Source organism: Protopterus annectens, chromosome 3.part0 (assembly GCF_019279795.1).
Source record: "Protopterus annectens isolate FY-2018-M chromosome 3.part0, PAN1.0, whole genome shotgun sequence".
Lineage (NCBI taxonomy): Eukaryota > Metazoa > Chordata > Ceratodontiformes > Protopteridae > Protopterus > Protopterus annectens.
In genome coordinates this window covers 755,231,586-755,255,730 of record NC_056731.1, presented here as the reverse complement: position 1 = coordinate 755,255,730, position 24,145 = coordinate 755,231,586, and the positions used below count along the sequence as shown (strand labels likewise).

Sequence of the window (24,145 nt, the reverse complement as noted above, 5' to 3'; positions counted from 1 at the left end):
GAAGGAGCCGATAAGGGAGATTTTCCAGGACCAGCAATCTTCAGGTCCGGAAATGCAACTTTGGTCAGAATTTTTCCTGGCTTCGATTGGCCAGAAGAAGGAGATGACCATTTTCCATCTGTCAGATTTGGATGAAGGAGATTTGGTCAATTTTGAAGATCCCTGACCTTCTTCTAACACCTCAGTCTCAGTAAAGGGGGACTTCAATAAACCTCTTACTATAAGCTTATTCTTCCTTTCAAGCAGCACTCTAGAACTAAAAGAGTGGCAAACAGAACAGGATTCGTGCTGATGCAAAGCTCCTAAACAGTATACACAAATAGCGTGTCCATCCGTGATGGACACGCTTTGGTTGCATTTCACACAATTCTTAAATCCAGAGAGTTTGCTTTCTTTATATTCCTTAGACATAATCAGCATATTAAAGACAACAACAACAACAAGTATAAGACAGTATCTAACTACTCAGCAGTCAAGGTATCACTACACTATAAATCTCTCTCTCTCTATATATATATATATATGTATATATATATATATATATATATATATATATATATATATATATATATATATATATAGATCTTTATATATATATATATATATATAAATATATATATATATATATATATATATATGGGATCCATACAGATCCCGACGGCACTTTCTGCCAAAGCAGAAATCACCAAACATACTTAACTGAAAGTGCTGTTCACCAAAGTAGCACTTTTGGATACGTATGCTCGTTGTGCAGGTATCACTACAGTGTGGTTAAGGGAAAATTCCCTTTTCCCCTCTATAGTGCAACCTTGGAGTGAGAATATAAAAGTGGGAATGTGTTAGGGGAACAGCCCCCCACATGGGGCCCCTGCATAAAAGAAGATTTATTGCTTTTTCTTTTTTTCTAACGCACTTTAAAGAAAGCGCTTTTTCAGTGAAAGCGCTTTCGTTAAAGTGCGCTCGGTTATTGTGGATTTGGACTAGTGAACTTTCGTTCAATAGTCCTAGATCCATCCATATATATATATATATATATATATATATATATATATATATATATATATATTTTTTTTTTTTTTCTTTTTAACAACAAGCGCTTTCGTTAAAGTGCGCTCAGTTATTGTGGATTTGGACTAGTGAACTTTCGTTCAATAGTCCTAGATCCATATATATATATATATATATATTTTTTTTTTTTTTCTTTTTAACAACAAGAAGAAATTACAACTGAAGAAAGGGAAGGGATGACAGCTCTCTAACTGAAACGAAGCTGCCTAGCTCAAAAGGGAGGGTGAAGAGTGAAAGATGGCCCTCTAACTTAAACAGGCAACAGCAGCCCTCGAATTTAAATGAGCTGATGGTTTTAGTTAGGAAGAAGCAAGAGGAGCAACAATTTTCTTAATAACACTCTCTAATTTGAATGAGTGTGTACAGTAAAAGGCTTTAATACTAAAAATTAAGCCGGGATAGGGAGTAACACAGGCCTGACGAAGAAAAAATGACTGCCAGAAGGAAAGCAGAAGAGCAAACTCTCTTAAACTAACAGAAAACTACTTAAACACTAATCACTAACTAAATAAAACATCCAAAACAGCAGCTATATTAATAATGAGAAGAAAAAACTGTTCAACTTAGCCAGAGCTAAAATGGAAGCACCCGATCTGTTTAGTTGCATAAGAGATCTGGGGAGCTTTACTAGAGTATGATGCAATAGGGATACAGCCACGAGCCAGTGGAAGACCTCAAGCTTTTGTATACAGCCGAGTTGGAACCAATGATTGGTTCCAAACCCAACCAGTGAAGAAGGGGAGATAGGACAACATCACATTTATATTTTCTGCATGATAGTAAATGGAAAATGTGGTCCGTGTTTTTTTTTGTTTTTACTTTTTATTTTGCATTTAATTTTAAGAAGAACACATTTCACTAAGTACTTGAGTTATGTAGACAGTGTTGTTTTGGGGTGAATTGTGTGAATGGATTTTAATTGTGTAAAATTACATCTATTTAGTTATTAGTTTTTACATGGAAGTGAACTGGAAATGTGGTCCATGTTTCAATTTATTTTAGTTTGTTTTGTTTTATAGGTTCATAGGGTCATAGATGTGTACTAGGCTAATGACCAATGGGGTCTTTTTAAGCTTAGCCATACATCCCAAATCTCTGACATGTTCTAGTACCCATAGTCATATAAGCAGAGAGAGATAAACCATTTACAAGCAAGAGCCTTAGAGAATTTACAGGCTGCCTATGTCTGTTAGAGACATGGGTGCCAAACTAGGAGCTAAAAGAAAGCGGCAACCTTGAGTCCCAGTCTTTATAAAACGTCCAATTTATTTAATGACACAAAATACTTCAACCAACAAGAAATCCACAGATGTAAGATACTAAGCGCTTTCACCCATCAAGCTGGGCATCATCAGAGTACAATGAACATGTTGCAAATCATCCCTTTTATACTTTAAAAGTGCCCTTAATCAAATAATTAAATAATTAACTAATCAATTAGTTAGAACGTAGGTTGTTGGCTTATTGAGGATTTACTTAACTACGGTTGGTTCAAAACCGGGACTTTTTCTTCTTTCACCAGGTAACTAACCATTACACTTCGTTTTGTTTTTTTGTGCTTACAGTTATTTCATTTACGGTTATTTACAACCGGGACTTAAATAACTACCAGGGTATTCATCAATTTAACTAATTACTTATCACGTGGAATTACCCTAGGTACAGACTTGAATATTGGTTACCTATTATTAACCGAACATTGAAAGAATTATTTGTTTCGGGTTAAACAAGACTGTGGCAACTTCAACAGTGGCTGGAAGATTTTAGTATCCGCCGACTATTTTGCGGATTTATCAGTTTACGTTTATTATAGACCGGGACTCAAGGTTGTTGTTCATCATTTTGCTGTTTTTAGCAATTAAAAACATTGGGGAACTAACGTACGGGCCTGATTGAGTCCTGCATCTTGTGTTGGGCTGCACAACTAACTGTATGTTAGATATGTTTTGCTTTACTTACATGGTTTTCAGGTGCAAGCCACAGTAAAATTTTATTGGTTATAATATTGGTTGTTAAAATCACTTACAGTTCTGAAAAGTGGGTACTGTATTGGTTTGCACCAACCTATTCAATTCGACACTGTTTAATACAGCCCTTTTTTGTGTGCTTTATTTCGTTGGAAGTTAATTAACTTTACACTATGTACAATATTTTTAGACTATTTTAACCATACATTTTTTCATTGGTGGTGAGGCAATTCATTTCTACTTAGGTATTTGTACTTAGGTACTGCTACAGATTGAACAACTAAATACTGGTCGACAATTTTTGTACATTATTAATTGGTTACTTAATTTTTCTTCTTCTTCTTTTTGCCTACCACATATTGTGATTTATAATGCAGCGCTTATTAGAAGAACATTTAGAAATCACTAACAAACTTATACAAGCGCTTCATGACCAGCGCAATAATGTAGGAATAGAGGAAGAAATTATTATTACTGAAACACAAGAGCAGTTATTGACTCTACATTCCACTCCTAACACCAGTATGCATGGGCAGAGGCCCATTGCTAGGCAACGAATAACAACTCCCACAAGAAACATCACTACGTCAGGAAATAGTGGTGTTGTGCCACTACCTTTAAACTGTGCAACCAACAACAGAGATGATCGAAACATAGTAGCACAACCAGGAAACCATCAGTCTTACAATATGGACTTAAAGCAGTTTTTGTTGCCTCTTTCACTTTCAAAAAAGACTTTTATGTCTAGAGATATGGGGACACTCAACTCGCAGTTAGCAGAATTTGAAAAGACTTTAAAGACATTTAAATCAATCCAAATGGACAATGCATTTTTAGAACGCTCACTAGAACTTAAACAAGTCCCTAAGGGACTACGGATCTTTAAACTGCCACACGGTTTTGAAGAAGGAACTGCTATATTTTCTGAACTTTTATCTTTATTCGACAAAGCTGGTCTAGATTTATTAAGACTTATTATTCGTAACAACATAGAAAAACTAAATATATTGAATGATAAATTATGCCAACTAGACAGAAACATTAAAGCAGACCTTCTTTTTGAGCAAAACAAATTTAGACTTGATAACATATACAAGGATATGGATAGGTACATTAATAAAGGTCTAGAAATTAAAAATCATAAAATAGAAAGAGACATCAAAGACTACAAAAACAACAGAGTGTATACACATTTTAAAGAATATAAAAACATGCAACATTTTAATAACAATTTTCGAAACATTGATTATGACATGCAAAATTTTAATCCAAATTTTAATTTGGGTTCTGAAAACCCAACTAGACATAACAGTAACAATAATGAAGAATTACCAAGTGTTTTTTTAGACCAGCCGGTGTTGAGGAGGTCGGAAAGAATAAGGGACAGACAGGGCAACAACAAACATCAACAATACAACTACAATCACAACCACTACAACAAGGGGGAACACAGAACGAATCAATGGTACAGATGAATCATAATTTTCATCAGTATGGTCCCAATACTGATCTGATTACTGAGCAAGAATTGGGTGGTTGTACTATTTCTACACTAGCTGGTTTTAGTTTATTTAATTACACCAAAAATTATTTTGACATTAATTATTTAAGACTGTTTTGTAAAGGTTTTAAATTTGTACCCTCATTTTACTTGGACATTGGTAACGTCCTGATAAATTTGAAAATGTATACAAGACTTTTAAATTTAAAAATATTTTTTCAGTTTAATAATCCCATCTTAGACTCACACTATATTACCCCCAAGCGTTCCTGTACTTTTATTCCTCCGCAACATTTTCTAATTCAAATTTTTGAAAAGCTTTGTGAAAACCAAATAAGACGAGTTCTAAACAAAAAAGCTTTGTCTAATTTCAATTTAACTACAGCTGAACAGTTTTGTTTAAAAGAAATAACTAGTTCTGACAAGTACAGGATCATGAAGCCAGACAAAGGTGGAGGGGTAGTCATAATGTTGAACAGTGACTACTATGCAAAAATGACAGAACTACTATCCGAGGACACTTATGAGAGAGTGACTAGGTATGATGTGAACAAAGCCTATACAAAAATTGACTGGCTAACGTATGATTATTTGATGGATGCAAGCATTAACCAAAACACATACAAATACATATCTGTTGAATTTCCTATCACGCCCTCAATTTTTGGTATCCCAAAAATTCATAAGGACATACAAAACTCTCCATTAAGACCCATTGTCTCAGTCAAGGGTTCAAAAACGGAAGCTTTAGCAGCATTTGTTGACTTTAAATGCAAAGGAATTTTGGAAAACCTACCACATATTCTTAAAGATTCTTGGCATTGTTTAGAATGTGTAAGAGAATTTAGTAAAAATTTTGATTTTCAAACCAAATTTTTGATGGCTACTATTGATGTAGTAAATTTATTTTCAGTCATCCCTCACGAAAAGGGGACAGAAATGTTCGAAATTTGTCTAAATAGACACAAAGGTTCCAACAGTTCTGAAAATCGGTTAGTTACATCCATGCTAGAACTTGTTTTAGAAAACAATTTCATTTTTTTCAACAACAACTATTATGTACAGAAAAAGGGTGTTGCTATGGGGGCTAGATGTGCCCCCATTTACGCCAACTTAGTTCTAGCACAATGGGAATTTGAATTTGTATACACTAGTTTTTTTTGGGACAAGATTTTACTTTACTTACGGTACTTGGACGATATTTTAATTTTTTGGGGAGGATCCAAAGAAGAATTTACTGAATTCATTGAATATTTAGAACAGACGACCAAATTTTTAAAGTTTACAAGTCACATTTATGAAAATAACGTTGAATTTTTAGACATTAAGCTTTCTGTTGTTAACAACACTATTACATCTACTCTATTTAGGAAAAAAACACATTCAAATTCATTTCTACACTTTGATAGTTGCCACCCTTTCTTTCAAAAGAAGAACTTGGTCAAAGGACAAATGGTTAGATTGTCCAGAATAATAAGTGACAACCTTTTGTTTGAACATGAACTTGACAAATTAATGGCTATGTTTCAAGAAAGAGGTTACCCCTATGATCTATTATTTAAGATCAGACACGAGGTTAAAACAAAGAGGGTAACGACATACAAACCTATTATTATTTGTGACACGCAAGAGGAGGTAACCCCCAAGGTTAACATTAATAGGAATGATGCATTAATTATTCCATACAACAACAGAACAAATGAGATTGTGACTTGCATTCAAGAAGTTTGGAAAAGTGTAATAGAGATAGATTCAGAGATTCTAGAAATTTTAGGAAGTAAACCTAATATAGTATTTAGCAGAGGGAAAAATCTTAAGAAACTATTTGAAAATAACACTCACAGTGACTTGTTGAAACATTCTAAGATGACTAAGTGTGGTTCATGTAAAATTTGTAGATACATTAATGAAGGACCATACACTACTGTTGACAATTATGGAAAAAACATTAAATGTCCAGGCCATTGTAATTGTAACTCCACCATGGTGGTTTACTTAGCAACATGTTCAGTATGTAATGCATTTTATATAGGGAAAACTATAAGAAGACTTAAAACACGTGTCATTGAACATTTGAGTGACATAAAAAGACACAAGAATACGAACATGCTATTTAACCACAGTATCAATTGTACAAATTTTAAACGGTTTTTATTTTTTGTCATTGACAAAATTCCTGTCAACGTACACATGGGTGGAGATGTAAAAAATTTACTGGAAGCAAAAGAATGTTTATGGCAGCTTAGATTGAACGCCAGTAAATGGCCAGGTTTAAATGAACAAATTTCCATTTCTAGTATATTAAAACTTAGATTTCATTTTATATGAATTTATTAACAAGTTTATTACAGTGTTTATTAATAAATTACTTACAGTGTATTTTTTTAAAAAAATATTTTAAAAATTCTATCTATGTACATATATTTCCCTTTGTGTATACTCTAATTGATTATATATTTATTATTGAAAGACATTTATATTTATTGTGTAATATTTATATTTATATATTTTTATTTCCCAAAACAAACAATGTATTTTTTATAAAAATTGATATCTTAGTAACACTATTACTATTTTGTTAATTAACTATAAGATAGTTTTATTAATGTGGAAAGATTGACTTGCATAGTAGCTTTAGCTTTTAAAGCAACTACTACCATATCATGAGTCTATTATTGTAGTTACTTAATTTTATCACAGTATTTTCACATTTTTAGTATTCCATTTAACACAATATTTTAGAATTTTTAACAATTTGATTGTTGTTTTTTATTTTGGAGAACCTCTTGTATAAATATAAATGTTGTCTAATAATTTTATTTTAAGAACAATGTTTGAAAAAGGTTGTAATACCTTTAAGAAACACTCTGTTCTAACTAATTGATTAGTTAATTATTTAATTATTTGATTAAGGGCACTTTTAAAGTATAAAAGGGATGATTTGCAACATGTTCATTGTACTCTGATGATGCCCAGCTTGATGGGTGAAAGCGCTTAGTATCTTACATCTGTGGATTTCTTGTTGGTTGAAGTATTTTGTGTCATTAAATAAATTGGACGTTTTATAAAGACTGGGACTCAAGGTTGCCGCTTTCTTTTAGCTTACAAGTCTACTTTTTAAGTTTGTTTGCCAAACTAGGAGTACATTTCTACTTTCCCATCTAGTTTTCCAAGTTATAATTGAATTAGATTAGGGAGCAATTCTGCTTTGCATGGAAAGGGAGCTTGTTCTACAGAAGGAGTAGTTTCTGGGATACATGCCTGTCACTCCAAAAGGTCCTATTTATATCACAGGCAAGGTTTTAAGTTGGCAAGGTTTTAAGTCTTTAGATTGAGTAATTCTGGTGTTGTCTGCCTTGCAGATATGAAGAAAGCCCATCAGAGTGGGGTCCAAAGATGTCTTGTATGCCAGGCATAGATATCCCCTAAACAGCCTGTAGGATGCAGAGTACAGGGATAGGGCTTTCGGGTGCCTTGCACAGGACATGTTATTTACTTCCTGGATTCTTTTAGTGAGAAATCTCTGTGGATGTTCCAAATGTTGGATGCATCTGGTTAGGAACATACCAAAAGGGGCACTGTACATAAGGATAGTTCTGATAAGTGCAGAAAACAGTGGAACAATGACATCCTTGCATCTACATGCCATACTTTGTTTATAAGTTGCACAACCTAGAATGACTTCCCCATTAATGTAGACATATGATGGTCAAGTGTTCCCCAGTTATTTATTTATTTATTTTTGTTAAACTAAGTGTAGATTTGGCATTGATATAGGTATTTCAGTTAGGGCATTGTGTTTTGGAGGTATTAGTGACTGTGTGTGTGTGTGTGTGTGTGTGTGTGTGTGTGTGTGTGTGTGTGTGTGTGTGTGTGTGCACGCACAGCCAAGGGTATACAGGGTGCAAATGTTTACTTTCGTTTTTAGTGAGTAGGATAAATAACATGGTTCAAGATGAAATTTAGTAGCTTTGATGATCTACCAAGGATGTAGATAAACTGATGCTGATGTGCTAACAGTAGAAACTTTTTGCTGACATACCATGACTGGAGATAATAGATATTTACAAACTATATCAGATAAGTTTCACAGTCCCAAAGCAGTGCAGCCACAAACAGAGACGGGGTTCCACGCAAGTAAAACTGTATAAATGCCAAACAAAAAAGCCGGTACCCCTGATGGCAATAAAACGATAGATGTATTCCAGTAAATGAGACGCTGAATGCTCTGCTACAAGTTCAAAAACATTTATTTCTAAAGATGAGTGAGCGCTTTCGCCATAAGGCTTTATCAAACTCTTGAAACAGTAAAACCTGATTTAAAAAACCCTTATAAAACATGCAAACCATTTTCATTGGTCAAAAAAGCACGTCATAGTTTAAAACTTTAAAGCAGTAGTTCACATGTTAACATATACCCACTGTTTCCTAGATACAGTCCATAAAATAAGCTGACATTGCATAGATCAAAGAGCATGGTTATACATGAGTTAAACCTACGCCTCTTTAACTTCCAAAAATATATTGGGTATAAAAACCCGTACAATCACAATCGGGTAGATGGACAATAATAAAAACAAAACATCATGTGAAGAAAAGAAAACAAGCAACTTCATGGCAAATCGCATTGTAGCGATCAGGACATAACTCTAAAATAACAAGCAAAATACACTTATACATACACGTAAACTAAAAGCACAATAGTGAAAGTAACATGCCGTAGATAGGCGCAAATCGCAATATAGCGATCAAGACATATCTCTAAAACAACAAGCATAGTAGTTGATAAACTCATACAAAAATGGCAACGCAACTATCTAACATCACTTGTCATAAAATCATACTTAGTAAACAAATTAAACCAGGAGGTGTGCATCATAGTTTAAAACCTCTTAACAGTGTTCCAAATGGAACACACTGTCATTAAAATAACGTACCTTACATTCAATCCAATAGGTAAATCCAGCAATGGATGAATCAAAGTGCATACTTCTGCATAAAGTAGTCGTACGCACCTCTTAACTTCTTAATACACTAAGTGGGTCTTAATACCCATACAGTCTCAGTAGACTGAAAAATCAATAGTAGAAGTGAAGCGTCATGTAGAGGAGGGAGGTGAAATACGTCATAGCTAGTCGCACATTAACGATAAGGATATATCTCTGAAATAACAAAAACAGTATAAACTGTCTTAAAGCAATGTAAACAACACAAATAGGTAGCTCTGCTATAAAACCATGCCTGGTAAACATACTGTGCTGAGAAGTGCGTATACACAATTAAAATTAAAATTAAAACAATTCACTCTTCTTATAACCTAACCTTAGTGGGATCGTCTAACTACTGTCAGATAGTCTGGAGGTGGAGCCAACGATTGACCAAACATGTCAATCAATACCTTCGATAATCTTTTAGCAGGTAGAAAACTAACTCTATCAGTGTGTAAGGATCAGGGGTATCCACATATATAATAACATATTGTAGCCTCATCATGAGCTTACATGTATTTGAAAAATGTTCAACCATTTATGCTCCTAAAGATTATTGCTCCGAGAGATACATGTTGCATTTCCCGTTCAAATATACAGCTCACAGAATAGATAGATCCTAATGGGAGCTTCTGGAGTAACTGCATCAATAAAAGTAAAGCAATGAACACGGCTCATTGTATGCCTGAATTAAACATAAGTTGACATAATGAATAAGCATACTACCTTACTCTGTGTAATCTTCTGTTTTTCAAGAATGGTTTAATTTGAACTTTATCATTAAGGCCAGGGGGTCTATCCGATCTCCATCTAATGATCCATCTAGTTTCATTCTCAAGTGTCCTATTAATCAAGTCACCTCCTCTAAAACCTTGGAAAATTGTTTGAATAACATAAAACCTGAATGTGTGATCTATTCCCTTCTCTTTATAGTGTCTTGCCAGGGCATTAAGATCTGAGCCTATTCTAGTTAAGTAAATATGCTCTCTGACACGTTCTTTTAACATGCGGTTCGTCTTCCCTACATAATAGGCATCACATGCATTACAGTTAGCAACATATATTATGTTTTTACTTTCGCAGGTAGTGTTAGTATTAAAGTAAAAGATTCGTTTAGTCAAAGGATGTATAAACATCGTGTCTTTACAGATGAAGCGGCACTGATTACACCTGCCGCAAGGTATGGTATTTACATTCGTAGTATTACTACTGTGAATTGTACTTCTTGGTCTACATAATAGGCTTTTTAAATTAGGATGGTTCTTGAAGGTTACACGTGGTCTGGGACCTACCACATTACTAACCTCTCTGTCAGACCTTAAAATATCCCATCGTCTGTGCATAGCTTTTTTGACTTCCAGGCTCATCTTACTAAATTGTTACAAGGTTTTAAGTTGGCAAGGTTTTAAGTCTTTAGATTGAGTAATTCTGGTGTTGTCTGCCTTGCAGATATGAAGAAAGCCCATCAGAGTGGGGTCCAAAGATGTCTTGTATGCCAGGCATAGATATCCCCTAAACAGCCTGTAGGATGCAGAGTACAGGGATAGGGCTTTCGGGTGCCTTGCACAGGACATGTTATTTACTTCCTGGATTCTTTTAGTGAGAAATCTCTGTGGATGTTCCAAATGTTGGATGCATCTGGTTAGGAACATACCAAAAGGGGCACTGTACATAAGGATAGTTCTGATAAGTGCAGAAAACAGTGGAACAATGACATCCTTGCATCTACATGCCATACTTTGTTTATAAGTTGCACAACCTAGAATGACTTCCCCATTAATGTAGACATATGATGGTCAAGTGTTCCCCAGTTATTTATTTATTTATTTTTGTTAAACTAAGTGTAGATTTGGCATTGATATAGGTATTTCAGTTAGGGCATTGTGTTTTGGAGGTATTAGTGACTGTGTGTGTGTGTGTGTGTGTGTGTGTGTGTGTGTGTGTGTGTGTGTGTGTGTGTGTGTGCACGCACAGCCAAGGGTATACAGGGTGCAAATGTTTACTTTCGTTTTTAGTGAGTAGGATAAATAACATGGTTCAAGATGAAATTTAGTAGCTTTGATGATCTACCAAGGATGTAGATAAACTGATGCTGATGTGCTAACAGTAGAAACTTTTTGCTGACATACCATGACTGGAGATAATAGATATTTACAAACTATATCAGATAAGTTTCACAGTCCCAAAGCAGTGCAGCCACAAACAGAGACGGGTTCCACGAAGTAAAACTGTATAAATGCCAAACAAAAAGCCGGTACCCTGATGGCAATAAAGCGATAGATGTATTCCAGTAAATGAGCGCTGAATGCTCTGCTACAAGTTCAAAACATTTATTTCTAAAGATGAGTGAGCGCTTTCGCCATAAGGCTTTATCAAACTCTTGAAACAGTAAAACCTGATTTAAAAAACCCTTATAAAACATGCAAACCATTTTCATTGGTCAAAAAGCACGTCATAGTTTAAAACTTTAAAGCAGTAGTTCACATGTTAACATATACCCACTGTTTCCTAGATACAGTCCATAAAATAAGCTGACATTGCATAGATCAAAGAGCATGGTTATACATGAGTTAAACCTACGCCTCTTTAACTTCCAAAATATATTGGGTATAAAACCATTACAATCACAATCGGGTAGATGGACAATAATAAAACAAAACATCATGTGAAGAAAAGAAAACAAGCAACTTCATGGCAAATCGCATTGTAGCGATCAGGACATAACTCTAAAATAACAAGCAAAATACACTTATACATACCGTAAACTAAAAGCACAATAGTGAAAGTAACATGCGTAGATAGGCAAATCGCAATATAGCGATCAAGACATATCTCTAAAACAACAAGCATAGTAGTTGATAAACTCATACAAAAATGGCAACGCAACTATCTAACATCACTTGTCATAAAATCATACTTAGTAAACAAATTAAACCAGGAGGTGTGCATCATAGTTTAAAACCTCTTAACAGTGTTCCAAATGGAACACACTGTCATTAAAATAACGTACCTTACATTCAATCCAATAGGTAAATCCAGCAATGGATGAATCAAAGTGCATACTTCTGCATAAAGTAGTCGTACGCACCTCTTAACTTCTTAATACACTAAGTGGGTCTTAATACCCATACAGTCTCAGTAGACTGAAAAATCAATAGTAGAAGTGAAACGTCATGTAGAGGAGGGAGGTGAAAAACGTCATAGCTAGTCGCACGGTAACGATAAGGATACACCTCTAAAATAACAAAAACAGTGTATACTGTCTTTAAGCAATGTTAACAACACAAATAGGTAGCTCTGCTATAAAACCATGCCTGGTAAACATACTGTGCTGAGAAGTGCGTATACACAATTAAAATTAAAATTAAAACAATTCACTCTTCTTATAACCTAACCTTAGTGGGATCGTCTAACTACTGTCAGATAATCTGGAGGTGAAGCCAGCGACTGACCAAACATGTCAATCAATACCTTAGATGATCTTTTTGCAGGTAGAAAACTAATTATATCAATATGTAAGGATCAGGGGTATCCACATATAGAATAACATATTGTAGCCTCATCATGAGCTTACATGTAATAGAAAATGTTCAACCATTTATGCTCCTAAAGATTATTGCTCCGAGAGATACATGTTGCATTTCCCGTTCAAATATACAGCTCACAGAATAGATAGATCCTAATGGGAGCTTCTGGAGTAACTGCATCAATAAAAGTAAAGCAATGAACACGGCTCATTGTATGCCTGAATTAAACATAAGTTGACATAATGAATAAGCATACTACCTTACTCTGTGTAATCTTCTGTTTTTCAAGAATGGTTTAATTTGAACTTTATCATTAAGGCCAGGGTCTATCCGATCTCCATCTAATGATCCATCTAGTTTCATTCTCAAGTGTCCTATTAATCAAGTCACCTCCTCTAAAACCTTGGAAAATTGTTTGAATAACATAAAACCTGAATGTGTGATCTATTCCCTTCTCTTTATAGTGTCTTGCCAGGGCATTAAGATCTGAGCCTATTCTAGTTAAGTAAATATGCTCTCTGACACGTTCTTTTAACATGCGGTTCGTCTTCCCTACATAATAGGCATCACATGCATTACAGTTAGCAACATATATTATGTTTTACTTCAGGTAGTGTTAGTATTAAAGTAAAAGATTCGTTTAGTCAAAGGATGTATAAACATCGTGTCTTTACAGATGAAGCGGCACTGATTACACCTGCCGCAAGGTATGGTATTTACATTCGTAGTATTACTACTGTGAATTGTACTTCTTGGTCTACATAATAGGCTTTTTAAATTAGGATGGTTCTTGAAGGTTACACGTGGTCTGGGACCTACCACATTACTAACCTCTCTGTCAGACCTTAAAATATCCCATCGTCTGTGCATAGCTTTTTTGACTTCCAGGCTCATCTTACTAAAATTCAATTTAGCACTGACTTCGTTGTCAAAAGTGTTTACAGTTTTCTGGGATTCCATGTACTGACTAAAGTACGGTTTTGCACTACTCGAGCGCAAAGATCCAACTGTTTCAATAGTGTCAGATATTTCATTTTCATCATAACCCCTTTCTAAAAATCTTTTCTTCATTTCCTGTATTCCATTCTCATATTGGGAGTAATCAGAATTGAGTCTGGACACTCTCATAAATTGTCCCTTAAGGACATTGCTGAATACATGGCGTGGGTGCATGCTGTGTCTATGTAGGAGGTTATTTCTCTGACAGCTCTTCCTATATATGGAAGTGTTGAGCATTCCATTCAACATACGAACTATGTCCACATCCAAAATGAGATATGGTCGTATGAAAAATTCATGGTGAATTTCAAAATTCAGTCGTGGACTCAAGATAACTCACAAAATCTTTTAGTGAGTCCTCATCCCAACCATAGGAAAAACAAGTCATCTACAAATCGGCAATACATGCCTACATATTCTCTAAACTGTGGCACCTCAAGAAGAAATTTATCTTCCCATCTGGCCATAACAAGGTTGGCGTAGCTATTTGCACAGGACGTGCCCATAGCTACGCCATCCTTCTGCAGGTACATGTCTTCATTGAATACAAATACATTGTTGGTAAGGACGGTTTCAAGGAGTAGTGTAATTAGATCTATCTTTTGTACTGTTAGATCAGAATGTTCTCTCATATATTCTGTAATAAACCTGATACCTACATCGTTTGGGATCACTGTGAACAAACTCACAACGTCCAGTGTAACCATGAGGAACTGTTGGTCATCCGGTAAATGTTGTGTATGAGTGTATAAATCAGTCAAAAACTGCTTACTGTCTCTTAAAATAATCTTATTCTTATTCACCAACGGCCTCAAAGTATCTTCCAAATACAAGGACATAGGTTCTGTTACCCACCCCTGGCCTGTCACAATTGGTCTCATAGGTGGGTCTTCCTTGTTTTTGTGGACTTTCGGTAAGCCTTGGATTACCGGTATGATTGGGTCTTTAACCTTTAGGAAATCATACAGTTGCTCAGTTATGTCAAAGGACATGACCAAGTCATCCAAGGTGTGGTAAACTCTGAAGACTTTATCTACCAGTTCATCTTGATTTATCTTGTGATATGTCTGTACATCATTGAGCATGTCGTACATCTTCTGTTCATAGTAACTAGTGTCCATTACAACTATGGGTCCACCCTTATCAGCAGGTCTGATAGTGATGGATCTATCATCCTTCAAACTGTGCAAGGCCTGTCTTTGGTTGTAATTTAGGTTCTGTCCATGTTTATTAATAGCTTTCTCCTGAAAAAGTTTGTGTATGTCGTCCTCCAACACATTCCCAAATACTTCCACTGTCGGGTGCAGCTGTGGAATATATACACTGTTGGCACGAAATTTATTCACTCCATTGGGTGGATTATTTTGTCCAAAATCAAGTTTAAGTTGTATGTTTCGAATGAACAATTTGGTGTCGATAATCATATCTACCAAATTGCTTTCTTTGGTGGGGATAAAACCCAATCCTTTGTTTAAAACTTGCTCTTCAAATACACTCAAGGTTCTATTCGAAAGATTAATGACTAAGGATTCTGTTTCCCCCACATTTTCTTTATAGTAGGACCCTGAGGTTGTTCCTCTGTGGACCCTTTCCTTTTCTGTCTCCCCCTGCTGTTGGATCTTTTCTTCTCTAAAAAATACTGCTGAGCAATGGGGAGGGGTGCCGGTAGAACAGTGCTACTAGTTTTGGGTCTAACTACCGCGGCTCCTGACCTCTGTACATCAGTAATACACCCTGTCAGACTATCTTCTGATTGTACAATTGTAACTTCTTCTCTAGCTCTAGCACTACTATGTGTCAATATATGATGCCCATTTGAATCTATGCATGCATTTACATTATCCACATTGGGCACTTCATTAGTCACATATCTCTCGGGTACTATGTTGGTTTGTCGTGTAACCTCGCTAACGCTGGCCTGGTCATTACTAGTCTCTAAGCGTTGCTCAATTGGAACATTAATCCTGGCCTGGCGGTCAGTGTACCTTTGTTGTTCATTACTAGAAAAATTACTTGATTGTCCTATATTCCTATCTCTAGGCCAAGTAAATACGTGATTATTTTTAAAATCACGCATATCACGTGTTATCTTACTCTTTTTTTGATCAAACATCCTTTTTTCCACCAATAATACATCCTCCAATACTTTATATCGTTGGCAGCAACTTAATCTAGAACTGAGCTTCAGCTATATGAGGCTTTTAATCGATTTTCATCTGCCCGAAGAAGATCTTTTGAGAACACAGGTCAACAAAATGTTTAATGACTTTAAAATTAAATATACTGACAATGTGCATATAGCTAAGTTAGAAAAAGTATTAGAAGTCAGCGAAGTTACACGACAAACCAACATAGTACCCAATAGAAATGTGACTGATGAAGTGCCTAGTGTGAACAATGTAAATGCATGTATGGATCCAAATGGGCATCAAATAGTGACACATAGTAGTGCTAGAGCTAGAGAAGAAGTTACAATTTTACAATCAGAAGATAGTCTGACAGGGTGTATTACTGATGTACAGAGGTCAGGAGCCGCGGTAGTTAGACCCAAAACTAGTAGCACTGTTCTACCGGCACCCCCTCCCCATTGCTCAGCAGTATTTTTTAGAGAAGAAAAGATCCAACAGCAGGGGGAGACAGAAAAGGAAAGGGTCCACAGAGGAACAACCTCAGGGTCCTACTATAAAGAAAATGTGGGGGAAACAGAATCCTTAGTCATTAATCTTTCGAATAGAACCTTGAGTGTATTTGAAGAGCAAGTTTTAAACAAAGGATTGGGTTTTATCCCCACCAAAGAAAGCAATTTGGTAGATATGATTATCGACACCAAATTGTTCATTCGAAACATACAACTTAAACTTGATTTTGGACAAAATAGTCCACCCAATGGAGTGAATAAATTTCGTGCCAACAGTGTATATATTCCACAGCTGCACCCGACAGTGGAAGTATTTGGGAATGTGTTGGAGGACGACATACACAAACTTTTTCAGGAGAAAGCTATTAATAAACATGGACAGAACCTAAATTACAACCAAAGACAGGCCTTGCACAGTTTGAAGGATGATAGATCCATCACTATCAGACCTGCTGATAAGGGTGGACCCATAGTTGTAATGGACACTAGTTACTATGAACAGAAGATGTACGACATGCTCAATGATGTACAGACATATCACAAGATAAATCAAGATGAACTGGTAGATAAAGTCTTCAGAGTTTACCACACCTTGGATGACTTGGTCATGTCCTTTGACATAACTGAGCAACTGTATGATTTCCTAAAGGTTAAAGACCCAATCATACCGGTAATCCAAGGCTTACCGAAAGTCCACAAAAACAAGGAAGACCCACCTATGAGACCAATTGTGGCAGGCCAGGGGTGGGTAACGGAACCTATGTCCTTGTATTTGGAAGATACTTTGAGGCCGTTGGTGAATAAGAATAAGATTATTTTAAGAGACAGTAAGCAGTTTTTGATTGATTTATACACTCATACACAACATTTACCGGATGACCAACAGTTCCTCATGGTTACACTGGACGTTGTGAGTTTGTTCACAGTGATCCCAAACGATGTAGGTATCAGGTTTATTACAGAATATATGAGAGAACATTCTGATCTAACAGTACAAAAGATAGATCTAATTACACTACTCCTTGAAACCGTCCTTACCAACAATGTATTTGTATTCAATGAAGACATGTACCTGCAGAAGGATGGCGTAGCTATGGGCACGTCCTGTGCAAATAGCTACGCCAACCTTGTTATGGCCAGATGGGAAGATAAATTTCTTCTTGAGGTGCCACAGTTTAGAGAATATGTAGGCATGTATTGCCGATTTGTAGATGACTTGTTTTTCCTATGGTTGGGGGATGAGGACTCACTAAAAGATTTTGTGAGTTATCTTGAGTCCACGACTGAATTTTTGAAATTCACCATGAATTTTTCATACGACCATATCTCATTTTTGGATGTGGACATAGTTCGTATGTTGAATGGAATGCTCAACACTTCCATATATAGGAAGAGCTGTCAGAGAAATAACCTCCTACATAGACACAGCATGCACCCACGCCATGTATTCAGCAATGTCCTTAAGGGACAATTTATGAGAGTGTCCAGACTCAATTCTGATTACTCCCAATATGAGAATGGAATACAGGAAATGAAGAAAAGATTTTTAGAAAGGGGTTATGATGAAAATGAAATATCTGACACTATTGAAACAGTTGGATCTTTGCGCTCGAGTAGTGCAAAACCGTACTTTAGTCAGTACATGGAATCCCAGAAAACTGTAAACACTTTTGACAACGAAGTCAGTGCTAAATTGAATTTTAGTAAGATGAGCCTGGAAGTCAAAAAAGCTATGCACAGACGATGGGATATTTTAAGGTCTGACAGAGAGGTTAGTAATGTGGTAGGTCCCAGACCACGTGTAACCTTCAAGAACCATCCTAATTTAAAAAGCCTATTATGTAGACCAAGAAGTACAATTCACAGTAGTAATACTACGAATGTAAATACCATACCTTGCGGCAGGTGTAATCAGTGCCGCTTCATCTGTAAAGACACGATGTTTATACATCCTTTGACTAAACGAATCTTTTACTTTAATACTAACACTACCTGCGAAAGTAAAAACATAATATATGTTGCTAACTGTAATGCATGTGATGCCTATTATGTAGGGAAGACGAACCGCATGTTAAAAGAACGTGTCAGAGAGCATATTTACTTAACTAGAATAGGCTCAGATCTTAATGCCCTGGCAAGACACTATAAAGAGAAGGGAATAGATCACACATTCAGGTTTTATGTTATTCAAACAATTTTCCAAGGTTTTAGAGGAGGTGACTTGATTAATAGGACACTTGAGAATGAAACTAGATGGATCATTAGATGGAGATCGGATAGACCCCCTGGCCTTAATGATAAAGTTCAAATTAAACCATTCTTGAAAAACAGAAGATTACACAGAGTAAGGTAGTATGCTTATTCATTATGTCAACTTATGTTTAATTCAGGCATACAATGAGCCGTGTTCATTGCTTTACTTTTATTGATGCAGTTACTCCAGAAGCTCCCATTAGGATCTATCTATTCTGTGAGCTGTATATTTGAACGGGAAATGCAACATGTATCTCTCGGAGCAATAATCTTTAGGAGCATAAATGGTTGAACATTTTTCAAATACATGTAAGCTCATGATGAGGCTACAATATGTTATTCTATATGTGGATACCCCTGATCCTTACATATTGATATAATTAGTTTTCTACCTGCAAAAAGATCATCTAAGGTATTGATTGACATGTTTGGTCAGTCGCTGGCTTCACCTCCAGATTATCTGACAGTAGTTAGACGATCCCACTAAGGTTAGGTTATAAGAAGAGTGAATTGTTTTAATTTTAATTTTAATTGTGTATACGCACTTCTCAGCACAGTATGTTTACCAGGCATGGTTTTATAGCAGAGCTACCTATTTGTGTTGTTAACATTGCTTAAAGACAGTATACACTGTTTTTGTTATTTTAGAGGTGTATCCTTATCGTTACCGTGCGACTAGCTATGACGTATTTCACCTCCCTCCTCTACATGACGTTTCACTTCTACTATTGATTTTTCAGTCTACTGAGACTGTATGGGTATTAAGACCCACTTAGTGTATTAAGAAGTTAAGAGGTGCGTACGACTACTTTATGCAGAAGTATGCACTTTGATTCATCCATTGCTGGATTTACCTATTGGATTGAATGTAAGGTACGTTATTTTAATGACAGTGTGTTCCATTTGGAACACTGTTAAGAGGTTTTAAACTATGATGCACACCTCCTGGTTTAATTTGTTTACTAAGTATGATTTTATGACAAGTGATGTTAGATAGTTGCGTTGCCATTTTTGTATGAGTTTATCAACTACTATGCTTGTTGTTTTAGAGATATGTCTTGATCGCTATATTGCGATTTGCGCCTATCTACGGCATGTTACTTTCACTATTGTGCTTTTAGTTTACGTGTATGTATAAGTGTATTTTGCTTGTTATTTTAGAGTTATGTCCTGATCGCTACAATGCGATTTGCCATGAAGTTGCTTGTTTTCTTTTCTTCACATGATGTTTTGTTTTTATTATTGTCCATCTACCCGATTGTGATTGTACGGGTTTTTATACCCAATATATTTTTGGAAGTTAAAGAGGCGTAGGTTTAACTCATGTATAACCATGCTCTTTGATCTATGCAATGTCAGCTTATTTTATGGACTGTATCTAGGAAACAGTGGGTATATGTTAACATGTGAACTACTGCTTTAAAGTTTTAAACTATGACGTGCTTTTTTGACCAATGAAAATGGTTTGCATGTTTTATAAGGGTTTTTTAAATCAGGTTTTACTGTTTCAAGAGTTTGATAAAGCCTTATGGCGAAAGCGCTCACTCATCTTTAGAAATAAATGTTTTTGAACTTGTAGCAGAGCATTCAGCGTCTCATTTACTGGAATACATCTATCGTTTTATTGCCATCAGGGGTACGGGCTTTTTTGTTTGGCATTTATATCAGATAAGTGTTTTTGTCACACCCTTTACCTAAGGTCTAATGTTAGGAGGTGTGTGTGTGTGTGTGTGTGTGTGTGTGTGCGCATTTTCTGCAAGGTCCTCAACAACAAATTTCAAAATTCTGAATGTATGAATGCAAAAGTCTAAGGAGACAGAAGATAATCGAATGAGATCTTTTATTAAAACCAGTACTTCAACGAAGCACGGTAACTATTGAGCAAGTCTTTATGTATCCGCCCAACCCAGTGTGGGTGGGTGGCTTTGCCTCACACCTACTCCTTAATTATTTTTAATTCAAGTGTGCAACATCTTGGAGTAAAAGTAAACAGAAAAAAGAAAATGTTGCATTTAGCATTTGTCTGAGGTACTGTGTCCTTAAACTGAGAAAATAAATAGGTGGAGGGGAGAGATAAACCTACCTCCTTAAATTAACCTAGTTTTAGTGTAATGATGTTTAATAATGATGTTTTACAGTTGTTTGTCTGTGTCTATGTGTGTGTGTGCGTCTGTGCATGTATACATGTTTATATATATATCTATACATACATATAGATATATATATATATATATATATATATATATATATATATATATATATATATATATATATATATATACATATATATATATATATATATGTATACATATATATAAATATACACACACACGTATATATATATATATATATATATATATATATATGGGTCCCCTTCATATGATTGAACTTTCAACAATTCGACTTTCATATGGCCGAGACCATATGATCGAACTTTTGAAAGTTCGAACGTTCCAAATGGAGATCTGCATACAGTGCAGAATGGGAAGATTTGCCTTTTCTGCATTGTAGTGCGATCTTGAAGTTGTTATATATAAATTTTAAGGGGGTGTTGGGAGTGCAGGGGGGCTATTCCCCCTGCTAAAATCTATTTGGGTAACTTTGTTTCTTTTTTTTTTCGATCATATGGTCTTGGCCATATAAAAGTCGAGTTTTTGAAAGTTTGATCATCTGAAGTAGACCCATATATATATATATATATATATATATATATATATATATATATATATATATATATATATATATATACATACACACATATATATATATATATATATATATATATATATATATATATATATATATATATATATATGTGTGTATATATATTGATATAGATATACGCATATGTGCGTGTGTGTGTGTGTGTGTGTGTGTGTGTGTGTGTGTGTGTGTGTATACATGGTTTCACTTCATAATCTCGAAATGCTGAAATACCGAATTTCAGCATTCCAAGACCATGTAGCTGAAAATTCAGAATGCCGAAAGTGCATAAGAGCGAATTGGAATATCTCGAATCCGCAGTTATGCATTTCCGGTATGTTCCGTGTAGTGTTTGGCAGGTATGGTGTCTGAAATTGCAGGTGAGTGAGTTTTTGTATGTGTGGGTAAGGGTAGGAAGGTGTTAAGTATGAGTGTGAGTATTGGATTTGTTGGTGTTTGTGTATGTGTAATGTGTATTTGTTTGTGAGTGAGTGGAGAATGCCATGGTGTGTTTTTTTTTCTTTTTTTTTGTTATGTGCGATCTCTGAGTTGGTATATATAAGTAGGGGAGTGTGGGGAGTGCATCCCCCTACATGGGGTGTACAGGGGGGCTTGCCCCCTGCTTATATGTAGTGTATGGTTGCGTGGTTTGTGCGCTGTGGGTGGAATGGTGTGTGTTATGTGGTGTATGGTGTATGTATGTTCGTGATTGTGTGATTCATGATTGCGGGTTTGAGTATTTGAATGGTTCGTCTTCATGGTCTCGGAATGCTGAAATACGGATTTCAGCATTTCGAGATTATGAAGTGAAACCATATACATATATATTTATATACAGTGGATATAAAAAGTGTACACACCTCTGTTAAAATGCCAGGTTTTTGTGATATAAAAAATGAGACCACAATAAATCATTTCAAAACTTTTCCCACCTTTAATGTGATCTATAACCTGTACAATTCAATTGAAAAACAAACAAATATGTTAGGGGAAAAATATATATATATATATATATATATAAAATGTAAAATAAGCTGGTTGCATAAGTGTGCACACTCTTAAACTAATACTTTGTTGAAGCACATTTTATTCAATATTAAGAAGTCTTTAACTAATATCCATGGACCAATGCTATCATCCAAAGAATTTTAATAAGCATAAAGAAACACATTTTAAACATCCTGGGGCCTCCTAGCTGAAGTTGTTACTAAGTCGTCAGTGAATGTTCCACATTGTGCCTATTTGTTCCACATTATGAGAGGCAGTGTTTCACATTATTGTGATGGAAGGTTGAGAGTTATGCATTAAAACTAAGGCTACAATCACTCTTTGAGAAGTATAGTAAATGTGTGCAGGGTTTAGACATTTTGGTATGCATATAAAAATCTGATCACATACACCACATCAGAATGCACTGTATACATGGACAGTTTTCTTTCCGGTTCTTTACTCTACAACCCTGCCTATAAAGTAAAATTAATTATGTCTAACAACTTTATTGAAAACAAATATACTTTAATGATTTGCAGATATGCTTGTCCTTTCATTGAGTATAAATCAAAAGTAATTTCTATTCCGTTATATGTTGCACTAACTAGATATATGAAATGTATTTTGCTGATACGTAGTGAATATCCATGCTCTCAGGAAGCACCCTTCAGTGCATATATCCCTCTTAGTAGCCCTAAAACCATGGGAATAACCACTGTTGCAGTTTCCTTGCCACTCCAGCATAGGGACACATATGATTTAGGATCAGGCACCCAAGATATCTCATTATTCTACAAAGAAAGGGTCACTGTATATGGAAGAGGACTTGTGAAGTGTGAGGTTTATAATAAGATCCTTTCAATGACAACAGCATAATTTTCTCAATCCTTTTCAGTGTTGATGACCAGAATGCTTCACTCTCATTATCATCCCTGTAAACTTATTATGATCTGGTTATTTCACTGAAGAGGGAGTATGTACTCATTCAAGTACATTCATCTACCACAGAGTAGTAGAAGGCAGCATGTGGTATCTAAGCCAGAAGGGAAATGCCTCACTTTATGTAATCCTGACTTAGAAAGTCATCATGGTGGGGCATTATTTTCATAGGCTGAAAGGTGCTTAGGCAGAATGGATTTGTTCTCAGAGGTATTGTATAACAGGTATGGTGGTCTGTCTTATTTGTCAGATAACATGGATGTGAATCATTAAAAATAATGTCAAGTTATGGATACTCAGTAAATGCATAACTACAGAAAAGGCACAGAAGTACTTTTCTAAAGTCAATATGTGGATGAATTTAGATATTGCATTTGAAATAGTAATTTGATGAGCAGACACCATATCCAGCACTGATGGCATTAAGTACAGTTGCAATTGTTGAAATCAGTTACTTTCTCATAGCAAAATTGACACCAATCCTCTAATTTACAACAAAGTCCTGTCTGGATTGAGTAGAATGATGCAAGTTGAAATGGCTGATGGCTTATTCATAAAAGTTGTACTCACTT

The 24,145-nt window shown here is 35.4% G+C and overlaps 1 protein-coding gene across 1 annotated transcript in view; it reads right to left on the bottom strand.

The window, feature by feature from the left end:
- Positions 1-24,145, bottom strand: part of LOC122796926 (collagen alpha-6(VI) chain-like) — a 1,619,258-nt gene that overhangs the window by 191,062 nt on the left and 1,404,051 nt on the right. The gene's annotated exons all lie outside the window — the stretch shown is intronic.